Source organism: Neofelis nebulosa, chromosome 4 (assembly GCF_028018385.1).
Source record: "Neofelis nebulosa isolate mNeoNeb1 chromosome 4, mNeoNeb1.pri, whole genome shotgun sequence".
Lineage (NCBI taxonomy): Eukaryota > Metazoa > Chordata > Mammalia > Carnivora > Felidae > Neofelis > Neofelis nebulosa.
Window position 1 is genome coordinate 93,915,838 of NC_080785.1, and position 25,857 is coordinate 93,941,694.

The 25,857-nt window shown below is 39.5% G+C and overlaps 1 protein-coding gene and 1 long non-coding RNA gene across 5 annotated transcripts in view; one reads left to right on the plus strand and one right to left on the minus strand.

The window, feature by feature from the left end:
* LOC131509562 (uncharacterized) overlaps positions 1 to 9,390 on the minus strand; it is a 117,209-nt gene extending 107,819 nt beyond the window's left edge. Inside the window, exons 1-2 of the long non-coding RNA XR_009260573.1 lie at positions 9,167 to 9,390; positions 6,929 to 7,053 (exon numbers count right to left, since the gene is read on the minus strand). This is a non-coding gene — a long non-coding RNA (uncharacterized LOC131509562). The remainder of the gene's footprint in view (positions 1 to 6,928; positions 7,054 to 9,166) is intronic.
* Positions 9,391 to 9,555: 165 nt separating this feature from the next.
* The window catches only part of LOC131509559 (STARD3 N-terminal-like protein), a 55,630-nt gene continuing 39,328 nt past the window's right edge, over positions 9,556 to 25,857 (plus strand). For 2 of the 4 annotated variants that reach the window (XM_058725438.1, XM_058725437.1), the window contains exons 1-2: positions 9,556 to 9,774; positions 18,606 to 18,870. The gene's annotated coding sequence lies outside the window, so the exon portion shown is untranslated. The remainder of the gene's footprint in view (positions 9,775 to 18,605; positions 18,871 to 25,857) is intronic. The other 2 variants (XM_058725439.1, XM_058725436.1) reach the window with 2 other exon arrangements.

Genomic DNA, 25,857 nt, shown 5'->3' on the forward strand with positions numbered 1-25,857 from the left:
TCTATCCTAAACTCTTTAAGTTTATAATCTAGATGCCTACTAGACACACAATTCAAAATGAACCACACCTATTTCAAACACAAAATGTTCAAAGGGGAGTTTATAACACAGAGCCTGCGCAATCCAACTTTCCTCCTGAATTTCTAATTTAAGTTAATGGTAAAATTCTCCGACCAATCCTCCCTTCTCTATTCTTATTTTTCCAAAGACAATAGTCAGATTTTGTCTATTTTATCTTTTTAATAGCTTACATACATATTCATTGCTTACTTTTCAATCCACACTAATGAATATTACTGATTTCCATTATAAACATAACTATTGCAAGCCTACAGGCTTTCATCACATCTCATAGAGACTAACTCATAGTGTCACTCATAGTGACAGTATAGAGGACAGTTTAGATGAGAGCATTGTATTTGCATGAGCATTGTAAAATGCTTATTCATCGTGTCATCATTCAACAAATATTTCTAAGTACCTGATCTGGGACAGAAAAAAGGTATAGCTAGCCAAATGCAAAGCTGGAGGGGGAGGGGCAGAAGAGTTGGGCATATAATGGTAGAATTTTCTGCATTAACTTCTATTTTTACACTTACATAGCTTAAGTAGAACAGTGTAAATATGTTCCATGTGATTTAGATAATTCTTCCATATTTAAAATAGCTACAGGTTTCCCCACTACCTCAAATCCATGGAAGTCTGGGAAAGAAAAGAAAACTCATTTAAACATTTTTCTTTGGGATGGAGACAGATTACTAAATTGTTAATTATTGAACCAAAGAAAAGTTCACATAACATAAAATTACCATTTTAAAGTTAACAATTCCGTGGCTTTTATTTGATGCATTTCAAATGTTGTGCAACCACCGTCTCTATAAAGTTCTAAAACACGGTCATCACCCCAACGGAAAATCTCTCATTTTCCTCTTATTTCCTCAAGCACTTGTTCCTATTCTACTCCTCCTCCCCTAATAAGCATAAATGTACATTCTCTCTATCGATTTACCAATTGTGGAAATTTCATATAAATGGTATCATATTAACACCTGATCTTTTGTGTCTGTATGGTATCATACAGGATCTTTTGTTTCATTCACATTGTATCATGTTTCAGTACCTTATTCCTTTTTATGGCTAAATAATATTCCATTGCATACATATACACCAAATTTTGTTTATCCATTCATCCATTGATAGATGTTTGAGCTGTTTCCACCTCTTTTTTTTAAGTTTATTTTATTTATTTTGAGAGAGAGAGGGAGAAAGAGAGAGAGCGAGCACAGGAGGGTCAGAGAAAGAGGGGGAGAGAGAGAGAGAATCCCAAGCAGGCTCTGCACTGCCAGCACAGAACCTGACACAGGGCTTAATCTCACCAGTTGTGAGATCATGGCCTGAGAGGAAATCAAGAGTCAGACGCTTAACTGACTGAGCCACCCAGGTGCCCCAAGCTATTTCTATCTCTTGGCCATAGTGAATAGTGCTGTGGTGAACATGCATGTGCATGTATTTATTATCTTTCTTAATTATTATTTTGTGTCTACACCTAAAAGTAGAAATGTTGGGTCACACTATAACTTTTTGAGGAATGCCAAACTGTTTTTCACAAAAACTGCATCATTTTACATTCCCATCAACAATGGACAAGGGTTCCAATTTTTCCACATCCTTGCTAATACTTTTATTTTCCATTTTCATTGGGGGAGTTGTTTTGTTTGTTTTGTTTGCCATTCTTGTAGGTGTGAAGTGGTACTTCACTGTGTTTTGATTTTCATTTCCCTAATAACTAATGATGGATGTTGAGAGTCTTTTCACGTCTCATTGGCCTAGTATGTATCTTCTTTGAATAAATGTCTATTCAAGTCCTTTGCCTATTTTTTCATTTGGTTGTCTTTTGTTGCTGAGTCATGAGGGTTCTTTATATAATCTGGATACTAGATTCTTATCAGATACATTATTTGCAAATATTTTTTTTCCCATTCTGGGGTTTTCGCTTTCTTCTCTATTGTTCTTTCAGGCACAAAAGTGTTTAATTTTGATGAAGTCCAATGTATTTACTTTTGTTGTTTTTCATACTTTTGTTGTCAAAGCTAAGAATCCACTGCTAAATCCAAGGACATAGAAATTTACCCCTATGTTTTCTTCAAAGAGTTTTATGGTTTTATCTCTTATCTTTAGACTACTTGCTCCTTTTGAGATATTACATCTGCCTACTATCTATATATCATCTATCTATATCTATATCTACCATTGATGTAGGGGTCCAATTCTACTCTTTTGCATATGTATGTCCAGTTGTCCCAGCATGATTTGTTGAAAAGACTATTATTTACCCTATTGAATGGTCTTAGCATCTTTTTTGAAAATCACTTCGTTATAGATGTTTGAGTTTATTTCTGGACTCTCAATTCTATTCTATTGATTATACATCTCTATTCTAGTATCACACTGTCTTGATTATTATAGTCTTTTATTAAGTTTTTTTAATTTATTTTGAGAGAGAGAGCACACAAGCAGGGGAAGGGCAGAGAAAGAGGAAGAGAGAGAGAGAGACAATCCCAAGCAGGCTCCACACTCGGCAAGGAGCTGGATATAGGGCTTGAACCCACCAACTGTGAGATCATGACCTGACTCAAAATCAAGAGTTAGACACTCAACTGATTGAGCCACCCAGGCGCCCCTATGGTAGCCTTGTTGTAAGTTTTAAAACCAAAAAGTATGGATTCTCCAACATTGTCCTTTTTCAAGATTGACTTGTCTGTCTGGGCCCCTTGAAATTCTATGTGAATTGGGAGATTAGCTTTTCCCTTTCTGGAAAAAACACTATTGACATTTGGTAGAGATTGTATTGAATCTGTAGATGGCTGTGAGAAGTACTGCCATCTTAACAACATTAAGTTTTCAATCTATGAACATGAGATGTCATTCCATTTACTGAGTTCTGAAATTTCTTTCAGCAATGTCTTATGGTTTCCAGTGTATAAATCTTTCACCTCATTGGTTAAATTCATTCCTAGTTTTTTTCTATGTTTGTATAAATAGAATTCCTTTCTTAATTCTACTTTCATATTTTTACTTCCGGTGTATAGAAACATACCTGATTTTTTGTGTTGATGTTGTACCTGCAACTTTGTGAAGTTCATTTATTAGCTCTAGTAGGGTTTTTAAAACATTCTTTGTATTTTCTACATATAGGGCTATACCATCTTTGAATACCTATAGTTTTACTTCTTCCTTTCCAATTTGGATACCTTTTGTTTCTGCTTAGTTCCTTCCCTACCCAGGGACCAGGGTCACCGACTGGGAACACAGGCTGCCATCTTCAACACCACTACAGAGCCTGGAGGGGCCTGGTCAACGGCAACTAAAAGCACCCAAAACTATTTTATTATTCAAAGTTGCCCCTTCCTTGATTCAGCACATGCTTGTTGCTGTAAACTTTTATCTGTTTTCCAGACTTCTCAGAGAGTTTATTCCAATAGCGTTTGCTTAATTTTTTAATGTTTCTATGGAGGAGTAGGTTATTGGAGCTGCCTGCTCCACCATTGTCACCAATGTCATCCCAAATATTTTTCTTGTGGTGCATGGCACTATTCTAGGCTAAGGAACACCAAAATAATATTATTCACACCTGTCAACATGCTCGATCCATTTTGAGCTATAATTGACTATTTGGTATCGGACCAACTTCCTACCAAGGATAAACACAAGTTTGAAAAGAAAACAGTTGCATCTTAGAGTAACCAAAATAGCCAGGAGAGAGAGCTTAGGTATCTCACCTTAGATAGCCTAGTAGAGATTTTTATCACCAGCAAGTATACTCTAACAAAGAATGAAATAATTTCAAATGTAATCCCAGAAAAGCAAAAAGTACTAGAAGGCAAAGTAAAGTGCATATGCATAATATATATATATATATATATATATATATATGTAAATAAATAAATATGTATATATATACACATATATGGGTATATCTAAATTTCTCTATATAAAGCAAAATACTATTTTGTTGGGTTTTTAAATTTAATAAAATTAAAATACATGACAACAAGCACTCAAATCAGGAGTTGGGTAAATGAAATTAATGTTCTAAAGTCCTTGCATTGTCCAGAAACTAGAAAAGTATTAACTTGTAGTACATTCTAGTAAGTCAGAGATTCATTTTGTAATAATAAAGTAAGCCACAGAATAAGAAAAATACACACAACACATAAAACTGACATAGAAGTCATATCTAAAGTATAGAAAAACCTCTCAGAAATCAATAAGAGATGGATAGCCTAATTTTAAAATGGGCAAAGGACTTGAACAGGAATTTCACAAAAGAGAATATCCAAATGGCATACAAACATATGAAACAATGCTAAATTCTTTATCATCCGGGAAATGAAAATTAAATCAACAATGTGATACCTTACATATGCATCAGAATGTACAACATCACAAAAAAACCTCCATCAAGTCCTTTGCCTATTTTTAAATGGGGCTATTTGTGTTTGTTCTTGTTTTCTTTGTTAAATATTTGTACAAGTTCCTTATATATATTTTAGGAAGTGGGGGGAATTAATATCTTATCAGACATGTGGTGTGAAAATATTTTCCTCAGTTTTTAGGCTGCCTTTCCATCCTGCTTTCTCCCTTTACTGAAGGAAACTTTAGTCTGATGTAGTCCCACTCATCTTCTTTTGCTTTGGTTTCCTGTGCTTTTGATGCCATATCCATATATTCATGAAATTATTGCCAACACTAACATCATGAAATTTTTACCATTTTCCTCCAGAGTTTTTACAGTTTTAGGTCTTATGTTTAAAGCTTTAATCCATTTTGGGTTGGTTTTTGTGTATGCTGTAAGGTAGGGGGTTATTTTCATATTTTACATGTGGATATCTAGTTTTCTCAACCCCATTGGTTGAAGAGATGACCTTTTTCCCATTCTGTATTCTTGACACCATTGTTGAAGATTAGTTCCCTATATACATGTGGGTTTATTTCCAGGCTCTCTATTATGCTCTATTAGTCTGAGTCTGTTTTTATGCCAGTATCATACTATTTCAACTATGGCTGCTTTGTAATATATTTTGAAATCAGGAAGTGTGATGCCTCCAGCTTTGTTCTTTGCATTGGCTATTCTAGGTCTTTTGCTCTTCCACATAAATTTTAGGACTATTTTTCCATTTCTGCATAAAACGCCCTTGGAATTTTGATGGGAATAGCACTGAATATGCAGATTGCTTTGGTAGTATGGACATTTTAATGATATTAACGCTTCCAATCCATGAACGCAAGGTGTTTTCCACTTCTCTATATTTCCTTTAATTTGTTTTATCAGTGTATTATCGTTTTCGGTGTACAAATTATTCACCTCTGACATATTTTGGTTTTGATGCTAATGTAACTGAGAACATTTTCCTAATTTCCTTTTTGAGTAGTTCACCGTTAGTGTATGGAAATGCAACTGATTTTTGCATGTTGATTTTATATCCTGCAACTTTTCTGGATTCACTTATTCATTCTAACAGGTGTGTGTGTGTGTGTGTGTGTGTGTGTGTGTGTGTGTGTGTGTGCCTATGTACATATGTGTGTGTAATCATTAGAGTTTTATATATACGGTTCATATTATCTGCAAACAGAGACAATTTACTTCTTTTCAAGTTTGGATGCCTTTTATTTCTTTGTCTTGTCTAACTGTTCTGGCTAGGACTTCCAGTATTAAGTTGAACAGAAGTGGTGAGAAAGGGCCCCTCTGTCTTGTTCCTGATCTTAGTGGAAAGTTTTTAATTTTTTACCACTCAGCATGAGGTTAGCTGTGGGCTTGTCATATATGGACTTCATTACATTGAGGTACATTCTTTCTATACCTGATTTGAGAGTTTTTAACATGAAGTGATGTTGAATTTTATCAAGTACATTTTCTGCATTTACTGAGATAATCATATGATTTTTATGCTTCATTCTGTTCATGTGGTATATCATGTTTATTGATTTGCATTCTGGCATCCCAGGAATAAATTCTATTTGATCACAGTATATGATCCTCTTAATATGCTGTTGAATTCTGATTGCTAGAACTTTTGTCACAAATTTTTGCATCTAGGTTTTTTTGTTTTTACAGACTTTTGCATCCATGTTCATCAGAAATATGGACCTTCAATTTTCTTATCTTGTAGTGTGTTTTTGTGGTTTTGGGAGCAGTGTAATGTGGGCCTTGTACGATGAGGCCTTGTACCAAGCAAACTACTGCTTCTCTTTAAGTTTTCAGAAAAGTTTGAGAAGGATTAGTGCTAAGCCTTTAAATGTTTGATAGAATTCACCAGTGAAGCCATCTGATCCAGGGCTTTCCTTTGTTGGGAGAATGTTTTTCAGCCTTGAAAAAAGAAGGAAATCCTACCCTGTGTGACATCATGGATGGACTCATTTTTCAAGTGTTTAAAAAGTAGAAGCGAATATTATGTATACCTCTTCATTTGTATCGGAACTTATTTTTCATTTTAAGTGTCCTTTTATCTAAGTAACAACTGCTTTGAAGCAAAAGCGCTAATCCATGCATTTCTGGCCTTCCAAATTTAATTGGGTAACAAATGATCGCATTATCTAGTTCTAATTGCTTAAAAGGCATGGGATAGACCAGTCGCACAATCAGAGACATCTTCCTCTGACACTGTTTTACTTAGTTCAAGCATCACCTTTTCTGTATAGCATCTGTCTTGCTCAGACCATTCCTAGGGATTTCTGGAATACAAAATCCAGGGCCAAAACATATCCTGGCCATCTAGGCAAACATGGATCCCCAGAGCCTGAACCTGGAGGGGGCAGAGAAGTTTTCGGGTTCAGGTTCCAGGTCTGGGGACATCTGAAGTGAGGTCTGAGTGGGGATGCACAAAGAAAGGAACAAAAGGTGACTCAGAGTCACTGTAGCACCTCTTACCTGCTTGTGGTCCCCTCATGATGATTACCCTCAGGGCAGACACTGAAGACCAGACCAGCTTGGGGCTTTCATGAGGTTTGGTGTGAGGAACAGAAGACATCGCATTGCCACGGAAAACATTATGCCTGGAAATAAGTCAGTCACAGAAGAACAAATGCTGCATGATTCCACTTATATGAAGAATCTAGAATAGTCAAACTCATAGATGCAGAGATTAGAATGGTGGTTGCCAGGAGAAAGTGAGGAATTTTGTAATGATTATACAGTTATGGTTATATACAAGATGAATAAATTCTAGAGCTCTCCCATATGACATAGAGCCTACAGTTAACAACAAGGTGCTGTACACTTAAAAACTTGTTGAGAAGCGGGGCGCCTGGGTGGCTCAGTCGGTTCAGCGTCCGACTTTGGCTCATGTCATGATCTCACGGTTCGTGGGTTCGAGCCCCGCATTGGGCTCTGTGCTGACAGCTCAGAGCCTGGAACCTGCTTCAGATTCCATGTTTCCCTCTCTCTCTGCTCCTCTCCTGTTCACACTCTGTCTTTCTCTCTCTCAAAAATAAAATAGACATTTAAAAAATTTTTAACACAAAACCTGTTGAGAAGGTAGATCTCATGCTATGTGCTCTTAGCTAGAACAACAACAAAGGCAAGGGGACATATATAGATGGAACCTTTTGTATATTCAGTTTGCCTCAATAAAATTGAAAACAACAACAACAACAACAACAACAACAAAAAACAAAGAAAAAAGGATGAGCACAAAAGAAAACTGAGAATATCAAGTGTTGGCAAAGATGAAGAGCAACAGGGATTTTCATTCTCTGCCAGTGTGTTGTAAATTGGTAAACCAAAAAACTACTTGGCAATGTCCACCAACAGTGGACATATGCACATCCAGTGCCATAGTAAGATTACTCCTAGGGATATACCCAAACCAAACATGTAACTATGTGCAAACACCTAACGTCAAGCAGTATCAGAATAAATGGAGACATCTTGGAAGTATACACAAAAAATAAACTACTACATTCTTGAATATGGATCAATGTTACAAATATATTACTGAGCAAAAAGGGCCACATGAGAGTACACACTATCTTTGTCCATTTACAAGTGTTCAGGCAGGCAAAACTAATTTTGGTGGTAAAATTCAGAATCGTGGCGATTTGTGTGTAGGAGAGCAATGACCAAGACGAGGATGAGGAGAGAGTCTATGTTCCTGGTGAACTTTTAAAATCTTGGGCTAGGGAATGGTTACAGAAGTTCATTCACTTTGTTACCAAGACATGGACACGTGATGACTGCACTTCTTTTGCACACGTGTCATCCTGCAAAATTTTTCTTATACTCATCAATTCAGAAAATTTTTTTAATCTTTTTTTTTAATTTTAGCAAGGATGCAGGGAAAGAGTTGCTCATATATTACCGGTAGGACCGTAAGTTGTAACAGCTACTTAAAAGGACAAATGAAGGGGATCTACTATGAAGATTTAAAGTGTGCATTCTCTATCCAATACATTCACTTGCTAGTATTTCTACCCTAGAAAACGCTTGGGTATAGGTTCGACTTATGTTGAAGGTAGCGATGCTTCTGATAGAAAAACGAAAAGAAAGGAATTACATATCGAAGGGTAAGGAAGTCATAAATTGCTTCTATTGGTTCTGGACTATTGGTTCTGAGGACTAACGTGCAATAGTTTAAAAGAATGTTGATTGGAAAAAAATACCTACACAAAATGTATAGGAACTAGGGGTCATCCTATAGGGACTGGGTTTGTAATTAATGCCTGAAAAGGATTTTATTCTAATTTGTAATGTTTCCATTTATTATTCGGTGTAACTTAAAATTAATAATAGCACTTAGAATGTCTCTGGAAGAATATTCACCGAGTAACACTGGTTGCCTCCAATAGGTGAACTGAGTGCCCGAGGAACTAGTAGTGGAAGAATTTTCACTCTGTAGCCTTCTACATCTTTAAATATTTGAACGTTATACCTGTAGCATCTATTGGTAAAAAGTTCAATTTAAACTTAAAAGTAATTTGAAAAATAACAATAATTAAAAGATGCTCAGTCTCCTGGCCAAACATACAAATATAATTAAATGTGGCTACTATTAAGATCCAAGTGTTAGATATGCGACAGGAGCACAGAGAAAAGGTCTCCTAAATAAGTCTGGGGGCCTGAGAATTCAGGGTGGAGGTGACACTTGAACAGAGCAATGTAAGGTCCTACTTTTTAATTCCTGGAGAGCTCAGTGCGAGGTGCCAGGGGCCCTGAAATCCAGGCCACGACTATTTTCCACGAGCCGGAACCTAAATCCCCACCAAGAGACAGGAGGAAAACGGAAGAAGCAGAATCGCCAATAACGGGAAAGCAGCCTCTTAATAAAACGGCAAGGGACAACACTCGGGCAAGTCCAACCAGCCCGCAGCTCTCAGAGACCGAATTTCAGATTCCCACCCTCTACACGGGCGAGGCGAGCCCGCCCTCTCCCGCCTTCCGGCGTTGCTTACTGGGCGGCAAATGATCGATAGACCCATTCACCAATCGCTGGCTCTGTTACGGGAGGCAGGCGGGCCCCAGCCCAGTCTTTGGTCCCTCGGGCGAGATGGGCTTCTGTGCGTCGACGTCAGCGTGTTGACGTCACGGGCCCGGTACAACAGGAGGTCCGGGGGCTGCTGGCTGCGGGCGGTGGGCTGCGCGTCGCCTGCTGGGCTTGGTCCCCCGTCCCCGCCCCGCCACGCCCCGCCCCTCCGCCCGCTAGGGCTTCCGCGGGCTCAACCGCGGAACCGCTGTCCCCGGGCCAGCCTGGGGCTGCCGGCCCGAAACCACCCGATGAGGTAGGCTGGGTTTCTCGTCACCCTATTTGACAGATTGGAAAACTGAGTCACCCGGGATCAGATGACTTGCCCGGGGCTCAGGGGAGACCCGTGAACGGAGGCCAGAGCCCGGGCGTTCGGGTGTTTGCTGAGCGCTGTGCGGTCCTCCGGGGAGGAGGAGGGGCTAGGCGGGCTGTGTTTATAAAGGATGCAAAAGTGAAGTTGCCGAATGCCGAGCCCCACCTCGTTCCACTGCTTGGGCTGGGATTCGGGGGATGGATACAGGTTGTGAGTCTCCATTCCTTCACCCTGCGGACCCCGAGGAGCCCTCGGTGGGGTCCCGCCCCGTGCTGGCGCCATGGGCCCTCCAGAGTCACCAAGAATGGTGACTGGGGTGATGCGTGGGTTATACAGACAAGGTCGATCATTGACCTCTTTTATTCATTAAAAAAAAAAAAAAATCTGTGTTTCAAGCAGAACAAAATGGAAAAAGCGCAAGTTATGAGTGTTCTGGCCACAGTTTCATTTCACTGCTTTGCCCACTCGTGGTATCCGGCCATATTTTGAAATCTCAGCAGCATGCTTATTTTTGTTTAGGATTTTCTAGAAAGATCCCCCCCCCCCCTTTCGTCCAAATACGGGTTAACATTGTGGAACTTTTCCTTTACCATCCCATTACTGCACCAGTTATTCACCATGTCATTTGTCTTCTGTTTCACAGATGGAATCACTGAATTCATCACTTGACTCAGTAATAGTTGGGATAAGTTTAGCAAGGTAACAAAGTAACGGGTCTGATCTCAAATATACTGGAATTAGTTCGGTTTGTTTACCTCACAGTCATTGTTGAGAAGGGTTCTGAAAGATAATTCCCATCTATATACCATCTACTCATCCACCCTCTCTTTCTAAAAGCAGGATCTCGAAAAACAAAACTTACAGTACCTTTGCTTTATGTATGGATTCATGCTCATAAAGTGAAAAAGTGTACTGTACAACATATGCATACGTATATATTTTGTATTTTCATAAAAATGGACTTTTCCTTATGTTCACAGAAGGATGGCAGTTTTAATCATCGGAGTTTATTCTTTGAACAAGTTCATCAGATGAATATATCTGATCCTGCATCATCTCTGTGCCACATTTTGGTTTAAGGTGTTGGGGGATTGAGTGCTGAAGAATTTAGGTCAGCTTCCTGCCCTCGCGGGCCTTCCATTTTGGTGGAGAAACGATAAACATGTAAACAAAAATGACAATTCTAGATAATGATAAATGCCAGAAAAAATACTGCAAGTTAACGGGGTAGGGTGTGACTGGGATGTGGGGGGGTGGAGGGAAATTTAGATACGGTGGACGCGGAAGACTTCCTTGAGGAATTGACAGTTTGGCGAGACCTGAGTGTGTGGAATGAGGCAGCATGGGAAGATCTGGTGGACGTTTCCAGGCAGACATAACAGGGCAAAGGAACTAAAGGAAAAATGGACTTAGCATGTTACAGGGGTAGAAGAGGAGCCGTGTGGAGTGCAGTAAACCTAGGAGACAGTGAGGTGGGGTGGGGCAAATGAGATGGGCAGGAGCCACGGGCAGGATCATCTGAACCCTGAGTAAGGATTGCAGACAGGCAAAGGAAATAGGGCTTGTGTATTGCCAAGACCCGCTATTTAGTGAGACTCATAGACTGTAGCCAGCTCTCTGCTTTATTTCGGTTATGAAATCATCGCAGTAATTCATTATGGTTTGTTTTGTTTTGTGTTGTTTCACCAGTAGTCCTCTCTCTCGCTGAAAATCTGTCCTCTTCCCTGTATCCCATGCTGTTGTGTTCCTGGTTGTCATTATGACGTGCAGGACTCTAAGCCTCTGCTGCTTATCATCAGCTCCCTGCTTTTATCCTTCCTTCCTATGAGTCCTCCAGTATTTATGTGCTCACCCTTTGCAAAGGACTGGCACTCAATCCCTGCCATTCTCCACGCTGAGTTTTAGGAAACTGTGTTGTCAAGTGGATTACCGTTTGCCATCAGGACTTTCATCACTGGCCAGGGACTTAACGTCCACCTTTATTTAGTGCCTATAATGTGCCAGGTGCATTACGTACATTCTAACCCTTCCAGCATATTGCAGAGGTAAATATTATCCCTTCTTGAGCAAAAAGGAAGCGTTCACTGAAGGCCATCCAGCTAGTACTGAGTGAGCGTAGATTTGGGCACTCCAGTAGGCCTGCCCACAGAGCCTCTTCCGTGCCACTCCGCCTCACTGCTTCCCTGGATATGAAGCAGCAGCTATACATCTCCACTATCTGAAATTAAATTTTTTGAAATGGCATTTCAGAGGTCATGATTCAACCCTCTCAGTTTAGAGGTGGGCCTGTGGAGGGCCACAGATGTTCAGTGATTTTTTTTTTTTTTAACGTTTATTTATTTTTGAGACAGAGAGAGACACAGCATGAACGGGGGAGGGGCAGAGAGAGAGGGAGACACAGAATTGGAAGCAGGCTCCAGGCTCTGAGCCATCAGCCCAGAGCCCGACGTGGGGCTCGAACTCGCAGACCGTGAGATCGTGACCTGAGCTGAAGTTGGACGCTTAACCGACTGAGCCACCCAGGCGCCCCTGTTCAGTGGTTTTCAAGACTTAACTGCCACCAAATTCTCTCACCTTCCTGATTCACAGCCTAATTGTTTTTCTGTTATACTACATAAGATTTCTGCATATATGAAAATACAATATTTCAACATGATGGGCTTATTGTCCAAAACTCATACAAGGTAGTAATGCTCCTTGGGATAAAATAATCCATTGTTTTCTTTCCCTTTTCTCAGCGGCGAGCAGGTGCAAACTTGCTGGACGAATCTTTGCTTTTAGTTAGGAGAAAGACAGTGGTTTCAAGATGACTTTAAAATTTAAGGTTTAATTTCACCTGTCTCTGAAAGGGAACTTAAAGCTTGTTACTGGTTTCCCAGCTTTAATGTTGTGTTTAACAGCATGGGAACATTGCCTAGAGTGGCCGCCTCATAGTTTCTGTTAGCAAGTGGAGTTTCTTCCTAGAATGGAGGAAGCCCTTGGGTTAGCTCAGGGATATAACTTCTCTTTCTTGGTAATTATCATTTGTAAAAATAAGGAAGAATCAGTTCGTGAATTCTATGGTTCAAAAATGTTCCTACAGTTTAAAAAATACCCATTATTTATTTCCAGGCTTTGCTTCTCAGTTATGATTGGGATATGGTAGGTGAATAATAATAAACTCGCAAATAGTTAAGTTCACATTCTTGTGGCTTTTTGACTCTCTAGCTCAATAGAGATTGCCTGTCATCAGTCAAATTAGAATTATGTTCATGGAATTGCCTTCTTTCTTACATGTGGAAACTACTTAAATTTAGGCAAAAGAGAGTTTTTGCTCTTTAAGCCAATTGCTGGGTATTTTGACCGAGTATCTCCATCCTTCAAGATTGTTGGTGCCACTGATGTCCATGTTCTGGAGATCTGGGCTGTCATGATTTGACTGTAGTGCCACCCTTCCACCATGAGCCCACTGCCCCAACTGGACTCCTGGCCTTTCCAACTTTGGTGTCTGCTCGTGTTCTGCCTGGAATGCCTTCTAGATGGACAGATCCAGCCAAAACTCTGCCCGTCCCTCTGTGTCCATCTGTGCTGCTTATTTAACGAGATATTTCCTGTGTCTTTAATGGAAACCTCTTTCCCAGCCTCTCTGGGAGTATTTCTCTGACAGTTTACCAATCCTGGTATCTTTGGTAATACATTCTTTTATATATGGGTGTTAAATATATATTTCTTTGAGCTTAAAAGACACTTATCAATTCATGTTACACATGCAGTTTTTTGTAGATTGTAGAGACCTTTGGTTTTGTTTACACGTTTACGATTTCATCTTTGAGAGAAGCACCATTCTGCTTTTCTTGGCTTTGCTTCAACAGAACCTCTTTCCTGTTTCAGTTAAGGGTCTGACTTACCAAGGGATCCTGTGAGAGGAACTCAGATCTTTGGGTTGTGAATATTTAAGGCACACTGTCCCCCCAGAAAATCATTCTCTGTGTTTATGGTGTTGGAAAAAGTAAAAGCAACTCCACTTGTTAATGTTAAGATGAGAAAGGGCCAGAGAGGCCAGCCTGGGGCACCTGTGGTACTGGGCTGAGAAGCCTGGTTTGTACTGGTTCGCAACAGCCATGTGTCCTGGGTTCTGATGCCCGGCATCAGAAATCCTGGCAGCCACTTATGAGCCTATCAGCGGAGCTTTGGAGCAGAGTTTTGGAATGATTTCAGTAAATAGCATTCAAAATACATTGGAAAAAGAGATGACCAAATTAATTAATGTGGGGCATTTTGATTAATTGTTTTGTCAGTTATAGTTCATTAAAGATGGAATATTCTTGGCTCATTCAATATCATATATTGAAATGCCAGACATGTGTAGACTTGCTTCATTTTGGTTAACAAATACCCAGATCCCATACTTTTATATGATGATATTTGTAATTCATGAATTGAGCAAACAAATCTAATGCCTAACATGTGGCCAGGCATTTCCCTGCCTGCGAAGAATATAGACAGGTCTTCTGGGAGCTTTTGGTATAGTACTGAGAAAAAGACATGTAAGCAATATGTGAAATGTATATGAAAGATTTGAGGTGCCATTAAAGATATGTGGCATGTATGTTATCCAATTGGATTCAGAAGGTTTCTTTGAGGAAGTGGTACTTAAGCTTCCTTGAGCAATGAATAGGCTTATTATTGCTGTTGTTGAAGTGCTTGGAAGAAAAGGCTCTCTAGGAAGAGGGAGCATGAAGGAAAAGGTATAGATGGTGAAACCTCCTCCTGTACAGGGAACTTAAAATACGTCTGTATGGCTAGAGCCCTGGGTGTGAGAGAAAAGGAGTTTTGAATAGAGGGATGAAATGGTTCATTCAGGTTTTCATTTTTAAAAAACTAGCATGATACCAGCATGGAGGATGTTTTGTAGATGAGCGAGTCTGAATTACTAGAGTAATGTGAATGAGTGGTGATTGGGAAAACTGTGGAAGAGTCCAATAAGAGATATTAAGGGAATGACATGGTCATCAATCAGTTTGGAAAATGGAGCTCACAGCAGAATCAAATTTAACATATTGTCTTCATAATAATGCTGTACACAAGATCTTATGGGTTATTATTGGTTCATTTTTCCTACCTGAGACATTTTTGAAATATTTACAGGTAGTGTATGTTATACATCAATATATGTATGTTTAAGTCTTTCTTATAATTTTCTTTTTGACTTTGTAATTGCTTGTCTCTTATTAAATTATTTGAGAGGAAATAATAGAGCTGGTTTCAAACCTTTTTTGAGCTTTTCAAACCTTGTGAGCTTATGGAGATCCTACTACTTTGGTGATATCCTCTGCCTCTGTAACACGCTCTGAGCCCATTCTTATTATGAGGTTGTGATTCTGTTTTCTGGCTGTATTAGCCTGTGGTTGCATTGAGTCTTATAAATTAGTGGTGTGTGTGTGTGTGTGTGTGTGTTTTGTTTCCTGAAGCACAGGTGAGTCTGACATGCTGATATCTTGAATTTCCTATGTGACCACCTAAGAAGTCTGATGAAAAAAGAAAAGGGTACTGTTTTGTTTTGTTTTTTTAATCCAGGCATCAAAATGTTGCCATTGACTTTCCTTATATACCATGTGCACCAAGCAGACCTTCATCCATGATAAAGATTAATAATTATTTTAGGAACTGTGTGCCATCTTTGTATATCAAAGTATAGGAGAAAGAGCCCAAATGTCTGTCGACTGATGAATGGATAAAGATGTGGTATATATATATGCAATGGAATATTACTCAGCCATTAAAAAGAATGAAATCTTGCCATTTGTAATGACGTGCATGGAGCTAGAGAGTATTATGCTAAGCAGAATAAGTCAGAGAAAGACAAATGCCTTATGATTTCACTCATGTGTGAAATTTAACAAACAAAACAGATGAACATATGGGAAGGAAAAAAAAGGGAAGGAAGCAAACCAGAAGAGACTATAGAGAGCAAACTGAGGGTTGATGGGGGATGGTCTAAATGGGTGAAGGGTATTAAGGAGGGCACTTAATGATGAGCATTAGGTGTTGTATGTAAGTGACGAATCACTGAATTCTACCCCTGAAACCAATATTATACTATATGTGTAATAACTAGAATTTAAATAAAATAAAAATTTGAAGCAAAAAAAAAAAAAAAGAAGGGAACTTACTAATAGTAATGTTACTTAACACAAATAAGGAAACTGAAATTTGGAGAAATTAAGTGACTTGTCCAAAGCCATACCACTAGCAAGGACTTCCAAATAAGAAATAAGGGGGCATCTGGGTGGCTCAGTCAGTTAAGTGTCCGTCTCTTGATTTTGGCTCAGGTCATGATCTCACAGTTTCTGAGATTGAGTTCCACATCAGGCTCTGTGCTGACATCTTACCTGCTCACATGCACATGCTCTCACTCTGTCTCTCAAAATACATAAATAAACTTTAAAAAATAATAAAAAATTAAAAAATTTAAAAAACTTAAAAAAAAAAAAATGTTCATTTTTATAATCAGGATTTTCTCAGCAAAAAATAAATTTTCTGGACAGAATAAGAAATATGTCTGATTATAAAAACAAACAAAAACAAGTGTAGGAGATAACGTAACTTTTGCCTGTTGGGTGAAGATGTGAATGGCACTTCTTCTTACTGACTTGCTCTGGTTTGTGAATTAGGAAATTGGCCTTGGATACCTCCAGGGGCAGTTGATGTTTTATCTCCCCGGCATTACACTTGGTGCGCCACTTTTGCCAGCTATGGAGCCCCTGCAGGAGCAGTGAGTACAGGATGGGACACTTGTGGGAACCCTTCTCTCTCCTCTTCCATGGAAGGAGTCTTGTGCTTTTGAATGAAGAGAAACCCAGTTCGCCCCTGGATAGCCACCTTAGCTTTGCTGTCTCCTCATCAGCTGGCTACTTGAGTTTAGCTTCTGTCTTCCTGTATAGAGAATGTAAGTTTGGGGAGGCCTATGGAGAATGTGCCATGAACACATTCTTAGTTCTAGTCATTGAGATGAAGACAGGTAGTCTCTAAAAGAAGTGAACTCTTGGGACGCCTGGGTGGCTCAGTTGGTTAAGCATCCAGCTTCGGCTCAGGTCATGAGCTCATGGTTTGTGGGTTCAAGCCCCACGTCTGGCTCTGTGCTGACAGCTCAGAGCCTGGAACCTGCTTCAGATTCCATGTCTCCCTGTCTGTCTGCCCCTCCCCTGTTCATGCTTTGTCTCTCTCAAAAATAAATAAACATTAAAAAAAATTTTTTTAAAGAAAAAAGAAGTGAACTCTTGTAGCTACTTTCCTGTGACTCCTGGCAGATCAGTGAACTCCCTGCCTTGGGATGGTACTGATTTTCACATCTAGATCAATAAGACCATGGTTCTGTTCTGAGAACTGAAAGCTTCTATTTGAATACTGCTTGCAGTAAGTACCGGTGCAGAGAGGTCTTCCAATGCATTGCTAAATATTTCAGGTTTCTTAATTGAGGGACTTTGTTGGTTCACGACTTCCTCAGGAGCTTCCTGGGTGTAATCTGAAACTGGCCCCTATATGTGTAAGGCAGGGAGAGAGCAAAGAAAGAAGAGGCAGACCACTTCACATTGGTAGTGGCGTCTTCAGGAGCAAAGGAGCTTACTTACAAGGCTGTCTTGAGCACCTGCAAGACAGTGGCTTCTCTCACCCGCCCTCCAGGATCTGCAAAGTTGATGTAGAGGCCCTGAGTGAGTTCAGTCAGTCATATACCCAGTCCAGATAGCCTCGGCACCACGTTTCTGTTTCAAGGCTGTATCTTAGGAGCAGCTTCTGGGAGGGGGGAAGGCAAGCAGAGTGCACATGCCAAGGCCGGGGAAGGGGGCAGCGAGCCTCCGACTGGCCAGGTCCGGCTCACAGCTTGACTGGCGGTCACATCTTCATCTCCAGCAGATGTCATCTGTCTAGATAGTAATGTGACTGTTGACGCCATCGCCATCGTTGCTAAAACTGGAGGCGCATCTCTAAGAGGAAGCTTGAAATATTCATGAGAATGTGAGGTACTTAGGAGCAGCATGGTTCTCTGAATTACCATATATTGATGGTTGACAGTACTAATGAAGTCCAAATTGGGAAAAATAGTGGTAACTCCATAATAACCACCAGGTATTTTATTACTGATCTCTTGTGATTTTTAAGGAAAGCTAAATGTTCTGGAAAATGGTGGGTAGTCAGCAACCAGAAAAAGCAGTCTTACACCTGTGGAAATGACTCCGTGTGACTCGTGAAGGGAAATGGGATTATGTATAGCTTCTGTGACCTAGAAGATTAAAATAAAGCTGTTTGTAGAGGAGCTGCGTAAGAAATTAAAAAAAAAAAAAAAAAAAAAAAGTTAGAGTGGGAGAGAGCCAAAGCATAAGAGACTCCTAAAAACTGAGAACAAACTGAGGGTTGATGGGGGGTAGGAGGGAGAGGAGGGTGGGTGATGGGTATTGAGGAGGGCACCTTTTGGGATGAGCACTGGGTGTTGTATGGAAATCAATTTGACAATAAATTTCATATATTGAAAAAAAAAAGAAATATTTGAGTATAGAAGTTAGAGCTGAAGCTGAGAGAGGGAGAAAAGCTGTAATATCTGAGCACCAGAAGAGACCTATTGGAGGAGAATCAGAATTTGGAGAGAGGCTGTGGAAGGTAGCTATAGACACCTTGTTGTTCCACTCATTCGGGGCCCAGATAGCAGTTTCTGAAAAAGACAGGACAAGTGAAAGAATGTTCTTGTTTGCCAGAGCCCAACTTGAGACAGATATATTTTTTTTTTTTTTTTGGAACAGTGGTAAGATGTAGCTGTAACATGCCAGCCATCTGACTCAGCCAGTGCTGGTGACATAACTGGCTACCAAGGTGTCAATCCCTGCAGAGGTACTGAGCTAACAGCATGAACTACCTGACAAGACTGGCTACTCCGTGGCATGCTGCCATTTTGCCAACCTGTGATCTATGGAAGAACAAATATACGTTGTCAAGTCCTTGACAGTCTCCAGCTGACTCATCTTCCCCCGGACCTGGCACCACCCAGGGGCATGGTTATTGTCAAGGGTACATTGATTTCCTTCCTTTCTTTCTCTTCAGTCATTCCCTTCTATTATCTATCTATCTGTCTCCTCAACTAGATGGAGATTCTGCTAAGAGCATGGGGACTCTTGCATTGCCCTTTGAATCCTTTTAAATGTCCTTGGTATTTTACATTTTGTAGGTGGTCAGTGCTTATTATTTAACAACATGGGAACTTTTAGTGGACTTAAAGAGGACCCCCCCCCCTTAATTATTTTCTATTCTACAAATAAAGGCACTTTGTTTTTTCTCCATCTTTTATGGAAAGAAGGGAGAATATTCAAATTTCTGTTCTCTTGCATGGTTTTAACTTCCATCTATATGCTATCAACTCTCAGATTTCTGTATCTAGCTCAGACCTCTCCTCTGAACTCCTGACTTAACGTACTTTACTATTTACTTTAATAATTATCACTGTCAGTGTGGATATTAATACGCATCTCATACTTTACGTGTCCAAACTAAACTGATGTTCTTCCTCAAAGTTGCGCTGAGACTGTCTTCTCCATTGCAGCAAATAGCAACTCCATCCTTCCATTTCCCCAGGCTGTAATTCTGAAAGTTCTCCTTTAGTCCTTCCTTTATCCCCCCTGCCGCTCCCCCGCCCCATATCCAGTCCATCAACAAATGCTTTTGGCTCTGTAGTTAGAACCAATCGATTCTTACCACCCCCGCTGCTACCACTGTAGTCTCCCAAGTCAATGCGTCGCCTCTTGCCTGAATCGTTGCCGTTACCCGCGAATTGGTCTTCCTGCTTCTGTGGTTCAGTTAGAGAGCCTCTTAAAGCTTCAGTTGAATCAGGTTTCTCGCCTAGCGAAAACTTTCCAGTCTTCCTATCTCATCAAAGTCTTTACAGTGGCCTGTAAGATCCTCTGCCCCTTCTTCTCTCTTACCCTCTCATGTTGGTCTCCAGCTCTGTTACTTAGCTCCGGCAAAGCTGAAAGCCAGTGACCTGTCTGGATGCCTACGCGGCCAACTTCACCCCACCTCGGGATGTTACCCTTTATCCTTCCCTCTACCTGCCTTGCTTTCTGCTGGTCTTTGCTCCACCTTCTCAGGGAGGTCATCCTGACCACTCCCAGTTTAAAATTACAATGCTTTTTTGTTTATCTTCTGTCCCCTTACTTTAGAAAATAAGCTCAGTGCTCAGAGGAAGGCCTGACACGGTTTGGGTGCTCAAGACGTATTTGTGGAGTAAATAAAGTAGACGTGCTATATTCCTGGCAAACTTTGAATTTTCGGAAATTATCAAGGACAATTTTAAAATTTTGTAGTGCCCATGCAGATTCAATTTCTCGGTATATGTTTTGGTTTGCCTCATAAAGTACAAGAACATCAGTATGCATTTATCCAGCCATCTTTAAATCTAATATTTCTTTTTTTTCTTTTTTTAAAAAATTTTATTTATTTGGGGGGAGGGGCAGAGAGAGGGAGAGAGAGAGAGAATCCCAGAATCCTGTGTGGAGCCTGATCCCATGAACCACAAGATCATAACCCAGGCCAAAATCACTTAGAGAATTAAGTTTTTCTATGGGCGCCTCGGTGGCTCAGTCCGTTAAGCACCCAACTCTTGATTTCAGCTCAGGTCATGATCTCATGGTTTGTGAGATTGAGCCCTGCATTGGGCTCTGCGCTGACAGCATGGAGCCTGTTTGGGATTCTCTCTCTCTCTCTCTCTCTCTCTCTCTCTCTCTCAAAAATAAACATAAAATTAAGTTTCTCTAAAAACAGGTGTGGGCTTGGGAGATAAATTAGTGTTATTAGAGGACTGACTTAAAAACACCATATTTGTTTTCTGCTTTAGTTTTTCCAAGCCATTGGTAATTAATTTCTAAATAAATCTTAGTCTTGAAGCATATTGTTGAAAGGTTAAATCCTGCTTATGTACAGTTACTTTGGTCTACTGATATTAGCAGGAATCATTGAATGAGACAAGGCCGTGGGAAATGACGGGGTTTTAACAGAGAGCCTTGAATGTGTATGCTTGGGGCAGAAAGTGTAGCAGCGAAGAGCGAGTAGATTTATCAGGATGGAACGAAAGCTTTCATTATATCCCAAGTGAGTAAAGAACAGTAGAAAATATGAGACCCAGAAAATAAATATTTGGAATAAAACCATGGACATTATATAGAGATATCACTATGGAGCTGGACATTTCTAAATTCTTAAAGCGAAGAGAAAGGACAGAAGGAAGTGGTGTGGAAGTGTAGGTACCAGTGTTACTATAAGAAACCAGCTGCACGGGGGCACCTGGGTGGCTCAGTTGCTTGAGTGTCCGACTCCTTATCTCTGCTCGGGTCATGATCTCACAGTTCTTGAGGTCAAGCCCCAAGCCAAACTGCCCTGACAGTGCAGAGCCTGCTTGGGATTCTTTCTCTCCCTCTCTGCCCCTCCCCTGCTCGCTCACTGTCATTCTCCCTCTCTGAAATAAATAAGCTTTAAAAAAAAAAAAAAAAAAAGAAAAGAAAAAGAAAGAAATCATCTGCATGAATAAAACGGCACTGAGCCTCAGTAGATGATGCCTTGTAAAATTCTTTCCTGAAGTGTCTGGGTACAAATCTGTGGAACCGAATGAAGGACAGATTTGGCTTGGAAAAGCTTACAGAAAAGTGATATCTTACGCACATTTTCATTAAAGACCTAAGCAAACTTTAGACCCTGAATTCTCACTCAGTATACCCTCCGCTGTTTCATTTAGGCCTCGTGACAACAACAACAAAAAGGCCATTCTTAGGTATTTGACATGGGCTGAAAGTTCAGACAGAGTGACTCCTGTCTACAGTCACAAGCACTTTAGAAGTCTTCAGCGAGTTTTCATTTGTGTGGGGATAATTTGATAGTTATTATATAATGGGTAAAATGATTTGGGGGTCCTGAGCACTTATAGAGGTTTTCCTTTTAGTCTGTCACTGTGTCTCAAACTGTCACGTACAGAATTATTATGCAAATGTGTATAAAATCGAAGTGCATTCTGCGTTATAGAAAAACTGGTTTAAGCCGTTTTCTAGGATGATTCTGGTTCCTCTGTCCTCAAAAAAGGTAGCCCCCACTGTAGCAAAGTCAATTTAATGATTTTTTTGCAATGAAAATTTGCCTGCGCTCTCTTTAATATCTTTATATGCTACATACGCATATGCATACTGTATATACATTACATGTAAATATATTTGTATCATATGTATGTTTATAGATGCTGGATGGGTGGGTAGATAAATAGAGCAACTTTATTACAAAACATCTTTCAAAAAAAGTCCTTAGTTTTTCTAAACTATTTGTAAGTTAAGCTGTGTACTTCACGACACTTAACTACTCAGGACTTCGTCATGCATTTCCTAAGAATAGGGCCATTCTCCTACATAACCAGAATACTAAGCTATAATCAATTCCCCAATTGTCTTCTGTAACTTCTCTTCCTTTTTTTTTTTTTTTCAAATTCAATTTCAGTCTAGGCTCATGCATTGCATTTGATGGTTGTGTCTCTTTATGCTTTTTTTAAGTTTGAAGAGTATCCACAGCACTTTTCCTTTTTTCTGTTCTTTATTTTGTTTTTAACCACATTGACTTCTTTGAACAGTCCACAGTACCTGTCTTGGAGAACGTTCCAAATGCTGTGTTTGTCTGGGTGTTTCTTTATGACTGAAATCAGGTGAAACATTTTTGGTGAGGGTGTATCATAACAGATGATTGGTGTTACGTACTTCCTCCTACTTCATGTCAGAAGATATATAATGTCTGCTTATTCCAGTATTGGTGATGCCGCCTCATTACTTGGTACAGACGGTGGCTGCTAGATCTCTTCACTATAAAGGTGTATTATTCCCAATGGAATTATTAAATAATCTGAGGGATAATACTTTGAGACTGTGAAGATCCTATTTCTCAACAGCTTCATAATAATTTTTAGCATTCATTGAAGATTCTGACATGATTCTGTTATTCCAACTAAGGGTTACAGATTATTGATTTTTCTCATTTTATTATCTTTTCTTCCTTTTTTAAAAAAAATTTTAATGTTTATTTTTGAGAGAGAGAGAGACAGAGTGCAAGCTGGGAGGGACAGAGAGAGAGGGAGACAGAATCCCAAGCAGGCTCCAGGCTCTGAGCAGTCAGCATAGAGCCCGATGTGGGGCTTGAACTCATGGACCATGAAATCATGACCTGAGCTGAAGTTGGATGCTTAACTGACTGAGCCACCTAGCTGTCCCTTTTCTTCCCTTTTTTTTTTTATCTGATACATTTTTCTGTAAAGTTAATAATGTCATTACTTGTTTTCATGTTCAAGTTGTCCCACATTGACCAGTGGGAACCCCTCAAGACAGCCAAATATAGTTTTTTAATAATGATTATGGTTTTTTTGTGTGTGTCTTCTCTAAGAAATCTTTGCCTACAAATAGGTTGTAAAAATATTCTACTTCACATTCTTAATTTTTGTCTGGTGTTAGGGTTCAAGGTTTGTTTTTGTTTGTTTGTTTGTTTTTCAGTTTTGATGTCTGGTTGTCCCAGCAGCATTTGTTGAACACAGACTTTCTTTCCACCATTAGATTGCTCTGACATCTTTGTCAAAAGTCAAATGATCAAATAAGTGCAGCTCTATTTCTAGGCTGTCTGTTATCTTCTGTTGATCTATTTGTTGATCTGTATATTAGTACCACACTGTTTTCATTCCTGAAGCATTATAGATGATCTTTAAGTTAGGTAGGAGGAGTCTTCCAATTTTGTTGTTCTTCCTCAAGATTGCTTTGGATATTCTCATTTCTTTGCATTTCTATATACATTTTAGAAATAACGTATCAATTTCTACCATAAAAACCTTGGTGGGGTTATTATTGGAATTAAGCTGACTCTGTAGATCAGTTTGGGAGGAATTAAAATGTTACCACTGAATTCTTCCAATCCATAAATGCTGTATATTTCTCCATTTATTTTCGTCTTTATTTCTTCTCTCTGCAGTGTGTTACAGTTTTCAGTGCTGGGATCTTGCATATGTTTTGCTAAATTTATTCCTTAAATTTATTGCATATATTTTGTTAAATTTATTTTAATGTTTTCAATGCAATTTTACATTTTCTTCTTTCCTTCCCCTCTTCCTTCCTTCCTTTCTTCCTTTTTTCCCCTCCCTCCCTTCCTTCCTTCCTTCCTTCTTTCTTTTCATCTGTCTCTTTCTCTTTAGTTTCTCCCCACTCTCACTGTCCAGAATGAAGGAATTGGTAAATAGGTGAATCCCAACATTGTAAGCAAGCTGTTGCTTTAAAAAAAAAAAAAAAAAAAAAAAAAAGAGCAAAAATAGTCTTGCTGCAGCATAATAAATGTCATTATAGAGGTCTATGCTGTTCTCTGCTCAGGGGAGAAAGGTATGGAAGAGTGGGAGAAAGCCAAAGCCTTCTGGAGGAAATGGCCTTTGAGATAAGGCTTACTGGATGAGTAAGCCAGAGAGGTAGGGAGAGGAGCAGTCCAGGTAGAGGGAAAATTACAAGTAGAGGTGCCTGAGAATGTGATTCCTTTAGGGAAGTGCTTGTGATTTTCGGCCTGAAGTTGTTCTGGAGAGGGAGGCAGAAGTAGGCCACGTGTTAGGTTAGGCAAGATTAAGGAGTTTGAGGTCTACCTGAAGGTCCCCGGAAACTATTTAATAAATGATCTCATGAATTTAATTTGCTTTTCTAAAAAATTTACAGGTGTTGGATGAGAGTTCTTTTTTATTCAAAAGAAATTTCTTTTCCTTGTGTGCCTTGTCTTTCTTTGCCCATTTTTCTAATTGAATTGTAAGGTCTTCATTGTGTCTTTATCACGTAAGTTTTACTTCTAATGTGTTTAAGATAGGGAAGCTTTTTATTTTTATGTGTTGAGATCTGTTTCTCTTTATTCTTACAGATTCCTCATCCTAAAATCATGTTATTCACCTGCAGTTTCTTCTACTACATAACCCAGGAAGATGGCTTTGTTTCATTAACTTTTATTTATTTTCTAAATGCTTATTTTTTTGAGAGAGAGAGGAAGACTGTGTGTGCACGTGTGTGCACAAGCAGGGTAGGGGCAGAGAGTGAGGGAGAGAATCCCAAGCAGTCTCTATGCTGACAGAGTGGTACTCAAACCCACAAACTGTGAGATCATGACCTGAGCCTAAATCAAGAGTCGCTTAACCCACTGGGCCACCCAGACGCCTCTGTTTCATTAACTTTTAAGTGGAACCCTCAGTATATTTTGATGTGTAGGTTTCTTTCTCCATGAGCTAAAATGACTAGTAGTTCTGGTCTGTCGCAGCTGAATTTCGATGGCATCTTTATCATCTGTAGATATTTTTTGCAGAAAAACTTAGGAAAGTTCTGGGCAGATAGTTTATAGGTAATGAGTTTTCCTTGATCTTTAGTAGTTTTATTATTTGTTTAATTGAACTAATACTTGGTACGTGGTCAATTTCCTATTACAGTTCAGATTTCTGACTTCTCCTGATAAATCAGTAGTGTGGCATACATATGGCCCCTGAAGATGGGCACACAGTCCTCTCTTGTCTGCCCCTGTTCTGTGTCTCCTGATGCTGATTATCAGTTGTCGCTTTTTCTTCGTTTACACTGTTGTCTTTCTTCTATCACTAATGTATTTCCTTATGTCTCTTTTAAAACTTGGAGAATAAGAGACTTGAGAGAACCACATTTTAAGGAAAGCGGAAGACAGTAGATGTCTAGATGGAGATGAAGAGTCTCACAAAGTTTGAAGTTATGCCAGTCCCCCCCCCCCCAAATTGAAAACCAGTCAAAATGTACATAATTTCAAAGCTTTTTGGCCCAAATGAATTATAGGTTGTGTTTATGAATGTTTTTGAAATGCAAAGAAACATTTTAATGAGTGAACAGAGATAATCTGCCTTCTTATTAGGTTTAGTTTTTATTTATATGAGTTTTTACTTATTTATGTGATGTTTCAGGAACATTTGAATACAGAAGATCTACTCATGGGAGCACTCGCGAGGTTTAAAGG